The following is a 14,678-nucleotide window of genomic DNA, read 5'->3' as shown; positions in this document are numbered from 1 at the left end:
TTTGTAACTTCTTATTACTAGTTTTTTTATTTTTAAGATTTTATTTTATGTTATATTTACAGGACATTATAAAAATATTTTGTTAATCTCGTATTATCTAATTAAAGTCATCAAACAACATAAAATTAAATGTATTATTATATTAATATATAAGTACTAAAATGACACCAAATAATCGGCTTGTACCGTACTGAAAAATTAATTCAATACGGTTCAGTACTATTTATATTTAGTATGGTAGTCCTTTCTTTTCAAAAAGAATCAAAATTTGGTATAATACTCATTCTTTAAAGATAACTGTATGAAACTGATCCATGCTCAATCTACTAGTAGATCTCTCTGTTTTTAATAATTAATTATAATATCCTTCGTATTTGATGAAACTAATTGTCAGATTTTTATATTAGTGAAGTGTTATTATGCCCTTTGTAAATGATGAAATCTTGCCATCCCTAAATTTTATCGAATTGCACTAATGGTCTCTCTATTTTTAATAATTAATTTTAACATCCTCCTGAGTAATGCTAAAATAATTAATTCATATTAAAAAATTTAAGAATAATAATTTAAATTTATTACAGAACTATTAATAATTTTTATGTTTAAGAATTTATTAGTTATTTCAATATTTAAAAGTTAAGTTATAAAATTATTAAAAGGATATTACAAAATTAAAATTTGTACTATGATACTATAATTAAATAAATACCTTATATAAAATTTGTATTCATAGGATAAATTTTTTATAATTATCAAGTTATTAATTATTAAATTAAGTCAAAAAATATGAATTTCTAATGTTATAACTTTAAGTTATTTTAAAGTTATTAAAATATCAAGTTATTAACTATTAAATTATTTTAACATTGTTTTCTTTTTCCTATAATTTCGTATTATGACTCATAAGCTATTTCTCTTTAACTCTTAAAAAATTAATCTATTTTAATTTTTATTTTATTTTACAAAGTACAATATTATAACTTTAATACCTTAATCATGATAGGGAAAACCATTCCATCTACCTTGATCTTTTTAGCCACTTTCATGAATATACCTTCACCTTTAAAGTTTAGCATTTTGGTCCATTACTTTTATGTTTCTTACTAAATCTATCCATCCTCAGTTAAGCGTGTGCCTTTGAGGATGTGGCATATATATTTTTTGTCAACATGGATGGAATTCAATCCTGACCAAAGCCTTATCAACTACCCTGATCTTTGGTCATTTTTATAAATATACCATCATCAAGCTAAAACACACTATTTTACCAATCAAATTAAAAAAGAAAGACAAAGACTACATCTTTCTTTTTTTGACAAAGAGATTTTAGAGAGAGCAAAGATAGGTTTGTGTTTATAGAGAGAGAAAGGGAAATAAAAAGGGTGGTGACTATTGTAAACATAGAAGGAGAGACACGAAATAGTCTTCTCCAAGAGTTTTTTCTTTTTAGTGATATAGATTAATTTTGGGTATTTATCTCTTATTGATTTTTGGTGGATCATATATATGTTTTGATTGATTTTGTATTTTATTTTGTAATTTTTCTTTTTCTATAAACATAAACCTCATTTTGTTTTCTCTTTTTAAAATGTCTTTCTCTATAAACACACCACTTGATCTTGTAGATTTTGATAAAGAAGAAAAGATAGAAACAATGTCGTTTCTATTCTTTTCTTTCTTTTTTCTTTAATTTGATTAGTAAAACATTATGTTTTAGCTTAATGAGGGTATATTTATAAAAAATAGCCAAAGGTTAGGGTAGATGTGATGATTTTTTATCAGGATTGGATATAGGCAAAAAAACAAGACATGTTTATATGTCATACCATCAAAAGTACATGCTTAATTGAGTTTGGATAAATTTGATAAAAAAGACGCAAGAATAATGGATCAAAATGCTAAAATTTGAAAGTGAGGATATATTTATGAAAATGGCCAAAGATGAGGGTAGATGGATGGTTTTGCCATTATGATATTTAATTATTTCATATTTCTCTACTTTTTAAAATTTTTTTGCCATAACTTCCACCAAAATTGATAGTTTTCTATCATTAAACACAATAAATCCATCACTAGAAAGAATCAGAAATGGATTAGTGATCGATATAATCTGTCGCTAATTTACTCCTCCCAAAAAAAATGACGGACTATTTTCATCGCTAAAAGTAGCGACGGACAATCCGTTGCTGATTGTCTAGCAACCATAACCGCCGTTAGGTTTAGCGACCACTTTTGCGACAAAAATATCATAACTAATTTAGCAACGGACAATATTTATTGTTGAATCAGTTGCTAACTTGGCGACAGTATTTTCCGTCGCTAATCCTGCAACGATTAGAGGGTAGTTACGCTAATCCATTGCAATTTTATATTTTTATTTTTTATTTTGATTTATAATTTTAAAATATTAATTTATTAATATTAATTAATAAATCAGATTTGATTGACATAAATATAAAAAAGTTAATATAGAAAAAAAATATAATAAAAAAAGAGTATTATTCATGTTTATTGTAATGGACAATAACAAACATATATAAAGAATAAAAAAAATCTAAACTAAAAGTTGATCTTCGACTGATCCTGGTCATCTTGTTGATGCTGCTGCTGCTGCTGGACTGGGCCATAGGAGGATGTGTCGGGCATCAGAAACTCTCTAAGGACCTCTCAGGTGAGTTGTCGGACCTCTATACGGTACTAGAAGTCACCACCTCCTGCTCCTAGTGGCGAATAAGTGTGTCCTCATCAATAGAGAACGCACCTACTATTGCACAATCTCGATGACTCGCATCTTTAGAGGATCTAGGACGTCTGTTACCTCAAACCTACTAGTGGAGCTGTAGGATAATCCATGACTAAAGAAAGAGGGTGCCTTAGCACCCATGCCATAGACTCGACGCTTCTTCTCACCGCCTGCTACTTGGAGGGATAGCTTTGTAGTGTCTGGCTCTGATGGCTCCGTGGATCCCTTAGCTGCCTGAAAAGCAGTCTTTATCAATTAATGATACTAATCCTGAAATTAAAAATTAAAATATTATAAATATATATATTTATATTTGAGTTTTCGTTTTAGTCTTACAACATCCTAAGATCGTCAGTCGAAGTATTAACAGTCGCCATCTAGTATTTGTCGGGTGTGCATAGCCTCAAACAACTCAATAAGGTTGGGCTCTTAGCCTAACTCACGCATTTAATTATACATTTAAAAATCATGAATTATAAAACTTAACATGCTATATAATTCTATTTAAATTGATAATTGTGAAATTAATACATTGGATTACGTACCATCCTTTTGGCTCTCTCCACCATAGAGATCAAACCTCTCGTATGGAGTGGAGGTCTTGATCCCTCGCCTCCAGTATCATTGCGCCGATTCATGGAGGCATCAACGTGCTTTCTCTGAAACTTCTTATAGGACCAATGAGCCATTCAACTACCCCACACCTCCTCTCAGACCCCAGCCGGTCTCTGTCCCTTGGGCCCTCTCAGACCACCTCTGATACATCATGGTACCTAGCCGAGGATCCCAATGACCTTCTGCAAGTTTTATAAAATGAAAAAAAATTTAAATAAATATTATATATATAGTTACATAAGAATTAAATAGTTAACAACTATTTACCCTGAACTCCTCCCAATAGAACGCGACAACGTCATTTGACACGTTCTTCCAATCATGCCACTTGCATGAATGTAGAAGAAAACTTTAGGTCATGGTGGATAAAGCAACATGTGACTAGATAAACTGGCTACTGCACCAAAATTAAAAAAGACTTGGTGAATTAAAGTAACGCAATAAGTAAAATGAAACTAAAAGCCTATGTTGCTATAACGTAAAAGTATATTTCTAGATTAATCTCGAGGAGGCGCGACACATATCCAGTTATCATATTAATGGCGGGTGATGGTGGTCCAGTCGTTGGACTCCTAACAAGTGTATTACGTGATGACGTCTCTACAAGTTGGAGGCATGGGGGTGGTAAAGTAGGAGCAGCAAATGTATCTGGAAGCTGTGGGGGTGGTGGAGTAGCAACCGGAGCTGTCGCCGAAGGAGCTAATAGTGACACAGTAGATGGTGGTCGAGTAACAGTCGGAGCTGCCGCTGGCGATGCTGATAGGAATACTATAGATGGTGGAGATGATGTCACCCTACCGAGTGGCGGTGGTGACTACCGGCACCTAAATCTATCACGAGCCAGTACTACTAGTGGTCAGCCTCCTAATCGCCCACATCTACTGGTGCTGGTGGAACTTCCAAAATTTACAAATATATATATATATATATATATATATAAAGTTTTTTACACATTAAATTATATTTTTTATGATATTATTTTTTTAAAATACTTAATTATTAATTTTAAAAAATTTATGTAATATTAGTACTTCCCATCATCACAAAATAATTATTCTTTTTGCCACCATACTAAGATATCTCTATTAGGATTTGAGTATTCTTTGCTCTAGCTTTAGATATCAATTTGCTTTGATGATCAAATTATAAGGTAATATGTATAATATGATTACTTAAGTTTTCCTTTAATTCACATATCAATGTCATTTAAGTGATTAACTCAATTTAATTTTAATTATTCAATTCTAATGATTTTTATTTATAATAATAACGATCATGTAATGCACAGGTAAACGACTAATTCATTTACTAATTCTGATTCATATCAATTTAAAAAACTAAATCCTAATAAAATCACAAAGATATAAATTTATTAAAACTAGATTTTGAATTAATCAATTCAGAGTAAATATACTACAAAACTACTATAAATTTTCTTTTTCAATTACAAAAATTAAATACAACACATAATATTTTTCAAATGAAATGCTACTGTAATTTTTACCAAAATTTCGAGGGCATTTCCACTAATAATTTGTCAAGACCCGCTCTGTGGGCCCGTGACCGGCACTAGAGAATGGGTAGGCGTAAGGCCACCGAATCCCGTAGTAAGCCTGACACTCACTAACTTAATTAAATCTCATCTGATACTACCGATGTCACAATTTATCTTAACTATTAAATTCTACATATTTAATTCGGTCTGCCAATAGAATTAAGCAAGATCCAAAACTACATAAATTTACCACTGATAAGTCTATTATTTCTACTACGGAGAATCTAAGATTTGACAAGTCAAACATACCAAATCAATTACATCACTCGATGATGAAAGAGTCGGGTTGCTAAAAAAGAGCCGCGGGAAGACTAATAATCACATATCTGAAAAACAGTAAAATTGAGACTGTCAGTCTCGAGAATGAGTTAAAATCATATATCCAAAAACAGTTACAAACACTTCAATAACACATTTATTTAATTTGAAATAAATATTAAGTCATGAAAAAATAAATGTGTCATGTCATGCTTAAATAAAAATAACTTTCACATACTACGGGATGGAGTACCTCAATAGAACCCTAATCCTAACACTAAATATCTTCACTCTCTCTCATTCTAACAGAACTTGCACCCAGAGAGCAAGGCTCGACCAAGGTCCTTAAATCCAGTTCAGGCACTTAATTATCACTAACACTCTTAGCCTTTTGGCTCTCTTACTCCAATAAGATCGGGCGCCTGCAGAGCTAAGCTCGACTGTGATCCTTAACCCACCGGTCACTTAGGTTTCCAATTAAGCCGGCGCTCAGAGAGTAATGCTCGAACAAGGACCTTTACTCCGACACACTCCCTCTACTCAGCCCAGAAAGTAATGCTCGACCAGGGCAATTCCTAATTTACCTTTTTAAAATTTACAAACCTTTACCCCTTTATTTTATGTCTCTGATTCATGTTTTACAGCGGTCCCATCCCGAGTCAACACGAAACAATAAAATCGTAATGCAGAAAATGAAACTTATATAAATAGCAATTAAAATAACTGATTAAAGTATTAAATCATGTAATCAGAATTATTTCGTAAAATCTCAGCATAACACATTAAAATAGACATATAACTTTAACTCACAACTTTGACGACCTCCTAGCTCTGCTCCGATGCCGGTGGAGCGAGCCGAACTGACGGATCATCTAATCACGGAAAACAATTGATCAATAACGTTGAAGCATTTGATCATACACCATAGGTCTAGATTCCTAGGACTGACTGTCTAAAAAAAAATCTCGACTCAGGTAAATTCTACCGAAAATTCGGCAAAACCTTCCCTAAAGTACAAACATTTACCACTCGTAAAACGAGTCCAGGATCTGCCAAAAAATACTTCAAATATTCAACAATTTATTTTAACGGGAGTCGAGTCCCCAAGACTTCATTATTTTTTCCGACTCCGCCACACATCACAATTCACGATTAAAGGCAGACAGTCCAACAAACAATGATTTTAATTAATAATATTTCTATTGCTTAACACAAATCAAGAAACACATAATTTACCAAAGAATTCTAAAATCAACGGGCCAAAAAAAATTACCAGGATGCTTGATCGCTCGGTCGATTCGCCTCCAGCCACTGGAGTCCGATCGACGATCCGAATGCACCAACGGACTCGAAACGACGCACTGACGATAATCCTCGCTTCCGATCTTCCGATCCGAAACCCGATCATCCGGAGAAATTTACGAACGATATCGGTCGTCGATTTTTAAATGGAGTCTGATCGCCATGAAACCGGTGCCATTAGAAAGCTTGAGCTGAGAAGAGTCCGGATATACCCTCCGATCATCCATCCCTCATCGGAAAAGCCAAAGGAACGTTGTTGCCAACTCCTTGCCGGAACTCCCTCCTTCGGCCACCAAAGCCGACGCCGACACCACCAAAAAGAAGCCCAGGCCGGGGGGGAGTCGATCGCCACCTAACTCGGCCGCTAAAGCCGCTGGAAACGCCCAGAATGGCGTCCGGAAGCCACTGCAGCTTTCTTTGCACTCACCGTCACCGCCGCCATTTTCTGAGCCACCACCACCGCCGCCACCGACGCCTAACAAAGACCGCTCGTCCCACGCCCGACGATGCCGACGCCGCCTTCTCTTCCTCCTTCTCTCTCCTCTGATTTCTCCTTCTTCCTCTTCTTCTTCTTTCTTTCTTTTCTTTCTTCTTCCTTCCATAACGACTTTTGGTCCCTCAACTTTTTTTTTTTACCATTTAGTCCCTCAACTTTTTAATTACTAACAATTTCATCCTGTAAAATTTTCAATTAACCCTTAAACTTTTCTTTAGCTTTTCAATTAAGCCCCTAACTATTTAATTTGGGCCAAATTAGAATTACTAAAAATATACAATTACATATTTACCCTTACTTTTAAATGTATAATTACCAAAAAGTAGTTGTTGACATATTTAATTATAAAAATACCAAACATACAAATTTTTATTAAAATTTCATATTAATAAAATTATACTTTTAATCCTTATTCCAAAATAAATTTTCATATTTGTCCTAACACATAATTAATTTAATTAATCAATTTGCTAAGTATTTTTCAATTAAAATTTAATACCGTTAACTAATTTAAATGCCCTCTTTCCCAATAATTCTTTTATAAAATATCCTTTACAAATTCTTCCATAACTCTCAAATATATAATTTAATTTATATATATTCATTTGGAAAAAAAATTTGAATAACCAAAAATATAATTTATTTCTCAAAGAATTTACTTAATTAATTTCTTAAAAATCAAACTCATTGGATAAAGAAAATAACTCCTTTTTTTGTCTAGCATTAAAATTTTCATTTAAATCATTCCAATTTAAACCAAATACAAATAAAGTAAAATTAATTTTAAATAAAAACTCATTTATTAATTATTATTAATATTATCATTATTAAAGAAAAATTTCGAGTATTACATTCTTCCCCTTTTAAAAAAAAATTCGTCCTTGAATTTTTAAAAGAAAAAGAGGCTCACACTATGATTGAAACTAATGAGAATATGAATCTCTCATCTCCAGCTCGGCTTCTCAGGTACTTTTCTCGGTAGAGAAAAAATTCATCCACAAGACCCAATCGAAAAACCTTGAAAACCAATAGCGAATAATACGAAATTCGCGATCTTGACTTATCTTGCCTCCCTAGTTAAATCTTCACGTACTTCCATACACCGAGGTTCCAACACGAGCAAAGGATTGAAAATACACTTCCTCAACATGGGTCTACGAGCTACCGGATTGACCTGCGAGAAAGTTTGGCGGCAAGTCCAACTTGCATGCCACCTTACCAAACCTGTTGATAAATCCAAGGGTTCCACACAATAAGGGCTAACTTGTTTTCCTTACCAAACCACATCACTTCTTGCACATGAGACGCCTTAGGGTTACATACTCTCTAATACAAATCTCCACGCTCTTCCACTTCGGGTTTGAACCACTCCTCTACTTTCTGAAAGCTGTCTTCAACCGCTCACGAGAAAAGAATCTTCTCTAAAAGATTTGGACAAATTCTAGTCCTGCCGAAATCCACTCGCCAACTTCCTTCCTAATGACATGTCCCTTGCATGCACAGAATGTCCTTAACATCCACATTACATCATCCATGCCATCTCATCGACACAAACCATTCCATTCTGACACAAATTTCCTTTTCAACTGGAATCTAAAAGTCTCCTCTATAACCCAACATAAGGCCTACTGCGCCACTGATTCATTCTCATAGCAACTCAACTTGTCATCTAGAGAATCCCAAGCTAACACAATTTACTTTGAAAGATTTACTTATTTATTTGCTTTATAACCATCACTGATAAAAATTTATTATATTCTAAGAAAAATACTTTTATAAAATCTTAAAACCTCTAGTGATTTCCTTATAAAAAAAATTCTACAATATCGCGCACCAGGGTGATGATGCCCCCTATCACCAAGGGTTGCAATGCACGATGTATGATGCATGTCCTAAAAATGAGTTATGGAATTGCGCATGCCTAACAGTGAAATGCCATAATAAATTCTTTCGGGACTAGGCGCAATATTGTATTTTAAAACACCCTGTTTTACTTAGAAAAATAAATAGTGTTCGCTTAAGCTTCTCTGAATTTCGAACGTCCGAAAATACTCCTACCACATTTCTTAAGCTTCTTACAACCACAAACTCGATCATATATGCTCTGACCTCTACTCGACTTTCCATGCACTAACTTCGGTGCTACTCATTAAGGTGATGCTTGATGCGATGATGAGGCAGTTCATGACACAACTGCAACTACGTTTTGCACTAATTCTGACTGTGGTGCCCACCATCGAAATAACAATCGAAGCATCCAAGGCTGGTCTGCACTAATCACTTGAAGAAAACGGAACGAGTCTACCGTGCTTTAGATCTTGATATCGCTACAACGCTCATCCTCAACACAGCATCAAAGACAAGCTCACGAGAAAAGAATGATAAACTCTCAAACAGTGAAAGCCGAGACATTGGAGTCAATGAAAACAACAAGACAAACTTGATCCTAGCTCCGCAACAAAAAATATAAAATGCAACAAAATTTAAAACTAGAACAAAAATTATAAATTAAGACAATTAAAATAATCAATAAATTTAAATACTTAAAACAATAATTTTAAATTAAAAAATTCTAAAAGTAAATGTGTTAAAAATAAATAAAGTTAAAAATTAAAAGTAACTGATTGAAATATTAAATATATTAAATAAATATAATTTAACATAAAACATTAATATGTATATATACATATACATATGTATATATACATATATATGTATATGTATATGTATATATATATATATAAAATTTAAATAAAAACATAATTTTCTTTTTAAAATACACTCACTTTTGTAATACCCTAGTATAATAAATAAATAATATTATTATTATATTAAAAAAAATTCCTTCCTTTTTTATAGGCATCATACTAGACATGTTTTCATGCCCAATTGTTTACATTCTTGTGCATGATTATCTCGTTTGATGCTAGAATCACTTGTCTTTTGTTTCCTTTCACGTTTCATATTATTTTCGAAGGACACTATCAACAATCGAGGGAAATACGGGTGATTACGGACCAGAATCCATCAAATTGACGAGAGACTAGCACCCGAGGGGTCGAGTACGGCCACCCGGCCGTCTGAATTGCCAACTACCGCCTTTAAGAGTGCCTTTTGGCACAGTTTTCGTAGCCACCATGGCCTGTGGTGGCTCAGCACCGGCTTGGGCATGGCTTGGTAAAGGTCAACACAACGAAATCTTTAGATTCAAGACGACTGGACTCATTGTCGACTCAAAGACAGCAGTTGACCATGAAGCCAAGAGACTATATAGGCAAAATTCGATTTGGTGAATGGTGGCTCGATTTTTTGACTTGGTTCCAATATACACACTCAATTCACTTATTTTCTAGACCTCAATTGTCGACTTTGGGAGATCAAATTCATCAATTGAAGGAGGATTACACTTATTTCAACATCGATTTGAAGATCAAAATAAGATTTGGGAGCATTCAAAAGGCAAATTAGGGTTTGATATTTTAAATTAGAAAATTAGGGTTTCTCATCCAACTTGAAAGAGAAGGGTGTACATGCCTTCAATTTTCTTTTCCTTATTTGTTCCTTACTTTGCTTTAACTATGAACATGAGTAGCTATATCTTTTAAACCCATTTGGGTCTTTATTGTTGATGGATTGTGCTTAGTTGTTAGATTTGTATTTGCCATACTTGTAATCTTCTTGCTATTCAATAATAAAGTTTTATTCAGTTAATTTGAGACATTGAATTAATTTTCTTTTGGGTTGTTTCTTGACATTGAGAAATGCTTGTTACAACTGGAATTTGAATAGTAAGAACTGGTAGTTAACACTTAGAGATAAGGTTAATTTGCTTATTGAATTAAGAATTAACAACTCTTAATAGATCTAAATCATGCTTAATGCTAATCTGTAATAATCTGATAGGAAGAGATTCCATTAGGTTAGTGCAGGTTTAGGAAGTTGGTGAGCTCGAGAGAGGAACCGAGCTCGATTCAGGATTTAGGCACGGGTAAGCAAGATTGGTAATTTATAAAATCAACCTTTAGAATTCCATCACTTAGGTCCCCTTTGGGTTTGTTTCTTTTGTTGCGGTTGTCTTTCGATTGTCAGTTACTGTTCATTTATTTATTTGCATTCATAATCATTAATTAGTTAATTTAGACTTCTCACACCCTATTTCAGACTAGATAACATAGTGAACAATAGTAACTCTAGGTTCACCCGATCTCTAGGGATACGACCTTGATACTCACTAGTGCTAGGCCGCATTGATAGGTTCACTGCCTTAGATGTAGGTTGCATAAGTAGCCCATCAAGTTTTTGGCGTCATTGCCGAGGAACCGTAACGGTGAACTAGAGTGAATTATTTTCGTGTTACTTTAGTCATTATTTTTTTTAATTCTTTATATTATTGCTTTTATTGGTTGTTGTTTGTTTGGTTGTCAGTTTCAGGTAGTTTATGACTAGGAGCTCTAACCCTGATCCCATAGAACCCTTATTTCATAGAACCCTTATCTGACTCAGAGCGCTCTCTCAGATTATTGAGACAACATTTGCAGGCAGTTTAGGAGGAGGTCGAAGTTACAGTCCAGGTTCATAGAGCTAACGTGATGGAGAACCACAACCCCCAGGCCGATGACGACTAGAGGATAATGTACAAGTTTGCTCGACCATCTTTGGATGGGATGAAAACTAGTATAGTCAGATGATGTGCATAGAATACACACATCTAAATGAGATTTTTAAGATTGATTTTATGGACATTTGGATGTGAATTGGTCCTAACACTCCCATCGCCTGCTGTGCATTAGGTCCAAAAGAAGTCAAAGGATGATAAAGGGAAGAATTTGAGCATAATTGGACGCCGAAGCTGCCTAAACAAGCTAAGTACGAGCATGAGGAAGCTGAACATGGCCGTGTTGGTTTCAACACTGGCCGTATTCCCAACACGGGAACCAACACAGCCGTGTTGGGTGTCATCAAACATCAAAGAAAAATAAGTTCTGGGGAGCACTACCACATGCAGAAACACGCCGGGGAGAACACGGCATGTTCCGACATGTCTAGGAACACGGCCGTGTTGGGCGTGCTTGACAAGGGAATTAATTAAAAGAAAGAACAAGGGAGAGGCGGGGAGAACGTCCCAACCCTAATTTTTCTCTCCCTAAGTGGGTTTTCCTCGAATCAACCAAGGGAAAGGAGACTGATCAAGGTTTCAATCGGATTCCCTTCAAAGATTCAAGATTAGAGGTTCACAGATTGGTTTTCAAATTGAGCAAGAGGAACAATAATCGATTCAATTCGAGCAAAAGGAATTGGGGTTGTTTACTCTCATCCAAGGGTGTAATCTGGTTTTCTACCTTTACTCATTGTTGTAATTGAATTCTTGTGTATTTTGATAATGAACATGATTAGCTAGATTGATTAAATCCATTGGGATTTCTTTACTATGTTGGCTTAGTATTATATTGTTGGATTGTTTGGATTAGTTTTGTATTCTTCTTGCTTTCAGATTAATAAGATAATATATTATTCATGAGACGCCAGGAATTATGTGTTTAGATTGCTTTGTGTGATTGAGAAGTCCATTTGGCAATTGGAATTTTGAATAGCAAGAACCGGTTAATAATCGCTTAGAGATAAGGATAATTAACTAGCCGGATTAAGAATTAACAAAGCTTAATAGAGGCGGATTAAAGCTTAATGCTAATTTAAGAATCAATCGTTAGGAAGAGATTCCAACTTTAGGTTATTAGGTTTAAGAATTCGGTTATCTCGAGGAAGAACTAATTCGCTAAGAATTTATCCATGGGTAGCATAATTAGACTCACCAATCCTTTATCTTTTGTTTGATTGCCAACTACTTTAGATTCCATTCGGGTTTGCTTTTGTCTGTGGTTATTTTAGGGCTATCAATTACTCTTGCATCTCCTTAGAACTTAGCTTGTAGCTATTGGTTAGTTTAGAAATTATTCATCATTTATTTTAGGTTAATATAACAAAGAACAAAGGAGTAACTCGGGCTTTCACTTCTTCAAAGAATCGATCTTGACATCGCCATTGCTAAGATACGCATCGATAGTACACCGCCTTAGATTGTAGCTAACACAAATAGCACACATCATCGGACCCATCGAAGTGGCCAACAATTTTGAGATAAAGGCAAATGTTATCCAGATGATCCAAATTGGAGCATGCGGTTTGGAGGATTGCCCGGTGAGGATCCCAATGCACATATCTCCAACTTTTGGAGATTTAGGACACATTCAAGATAAATCGGAACAACTGGATGATGCCATTCTACCGAGATTATTTCCATTTTTCTCGAAGGACAAAGCAAAGAGATGGTTGCACTCTCTTCCACAACAAATGATTACTACCCTAAGGCGCTATGGCAATAAAATGTTCTCTATAAGTATTTTTCTCCCTAAAACATGCTAAACTTAGAAATGACATATCTTCTTTTATGCGTTTGATGATGAAAGCATGTCGATGTATAGGAGAGGTTTAAGAGATGTCCCACATCAATGGATTTTAGGATGCGTGTCTCGCACCTTCTACGAAAAGTTGAACCCTATGCGAGGCGATGGCAGCGGCTAAAAAAGAAGACCGCCTCGAGAGTGAAACTTGATAGAGGAAATGACCATGAACAATTATCGCTGGAAATCCTCTGTGAGCCGACCAGAAGACAGGGAGTGGTTAACCAAGTGGATTCTATAGCGAGCCTTGGAAGCTCTGCGGTGGAGCTTCTAACCAAGAGATGGACCAACTCGGGATCCTGGGCTCATGCAACGAACGTTAGCTACGAAGTTTGGTGGCGGAGGTATGTTTGCTTCATCTTCTTTTACTTTTCCATCTGCTTTCACCGTGGTTCTAATGTTGAGTGTGGGGTTGATTATATGGGAATGCCCAAGGTAGCAGAACAACCCTTACAGCGAACACATACAACCCTGGGTGGCGCGAATCATCCCAACTTCGGTTGGAGGAACAATAATGCCCGTGGTCCACCAGTTTTTAGAGACTTCATCAATACCATAACAATGTACCACTGGGCTCGTAAAAGCTCCTCCTCCACCGGAAAATAAGTCAAATTTAGAGGAGCTCATGATGAAGTTTGGACGCCTACTTGAGACTAGATTCCAAAGGCGATAGTGCACTTAGGAATCAAGAAGCCTCCTCGATTCGGAACTTGGAGACTTAGAATGGCCAAATTTCTAAGATGCTTTCAGAGACCTTCAGGATCGCCTCCCGACTACTCAGTAGTCAAACCCGAGGGAGCATTACAAGGCTATCACCTTGCGATCAGGTAAGAAATTGACTGGTTCTCTCCCTTTAGCTGATAAGGATGATATGATTGTGCAGGACAAGCCAGCTAAGAAAGAACTAGAGCCTAAGGTGGTGGAGATTAAGAGGAAGAAAGAAGATAGACAAAAGAGCCTGCAGCAGGTGTACGTATCGCTTCATATCCCCGCGAGGTTGAGGCAGGATAAGGTGGACAAGCAATACAGTAAGTTTCTTGACTTGTTTAAGCAGCTGAAAATTAACTTACCTTTTGTTGAGGCGATTTTACAAATGCCGAAGTACGCCAAGTTCTTAAAGGAGATTTTGAGCAACAAGAGGAAGTTGGAGGATCTTGGTCAGGTAGTACTTAATGAGGAGTGTTCAGCTATTCTCCAGAACAAGCTGCCACTCAAGCGACAAGATCCAGGGAGTTTTACTATCCCTTGTAT

The 14,678-nt window shown here is 35.3% G+C and overlaps 1 long non-coding RNA gene and 1 pseudogene across 2 annotated transcripts; both read right to left on the bottom strand.

Moving 5' to 3' along the window:
* Window positions 1–2,480: 2,480 nt before the first annotated feature.
* Window positions 2,481–4,259, bottom strand: LOC107261649. 2 transcript variants are annotated; one of them, XR_007215562.1, is made up of 3 exons: window positions 3,626–4,259; window positions 3,289–3,540; window positions 2,481–3,013 (listed from the first exon to the last, which is right to left on the bottom strand). It is a non-coding gene; the product is annotated as an uncharacterized LOC107261649 (long non-coding RNA). The 2 variants fall into 2 exon arrangements; XR_007215563.1 differs by having other exon boundaries at window positions 2,481–2,977.
* A 9,128-nt stretch (window positions 4,260–13,387) lies between these two features.
* Window positions 13,388–13,482, bottom strand: LOC112535603 (annotated as a pseudogene).
* Between the last annotated feature and the right edge of the window lie 1,196 nt (window positions 13,483–14,678).

This window comes from Ricinus communis, chromosome 4, assembly GCF_019578655.1.
Source record: "Ricinus communis isolate WT05 ecotype wild-type chromosome 4, ASM1957865v1, whole genome shotgun sequence".
NCBI classification, from domain to species: Eukaryota; Viridiplantae; Streptophyta; class Magnoliopsida; order Malpighiales; family Euphorbiaceae; genus Ricinus; species Ricinus communis.
The sequence above is the reverse complement of the archived record's forward strand: the minus strand, read 5'-3'. Positions and strand labels throughout refer to the sequence as shown.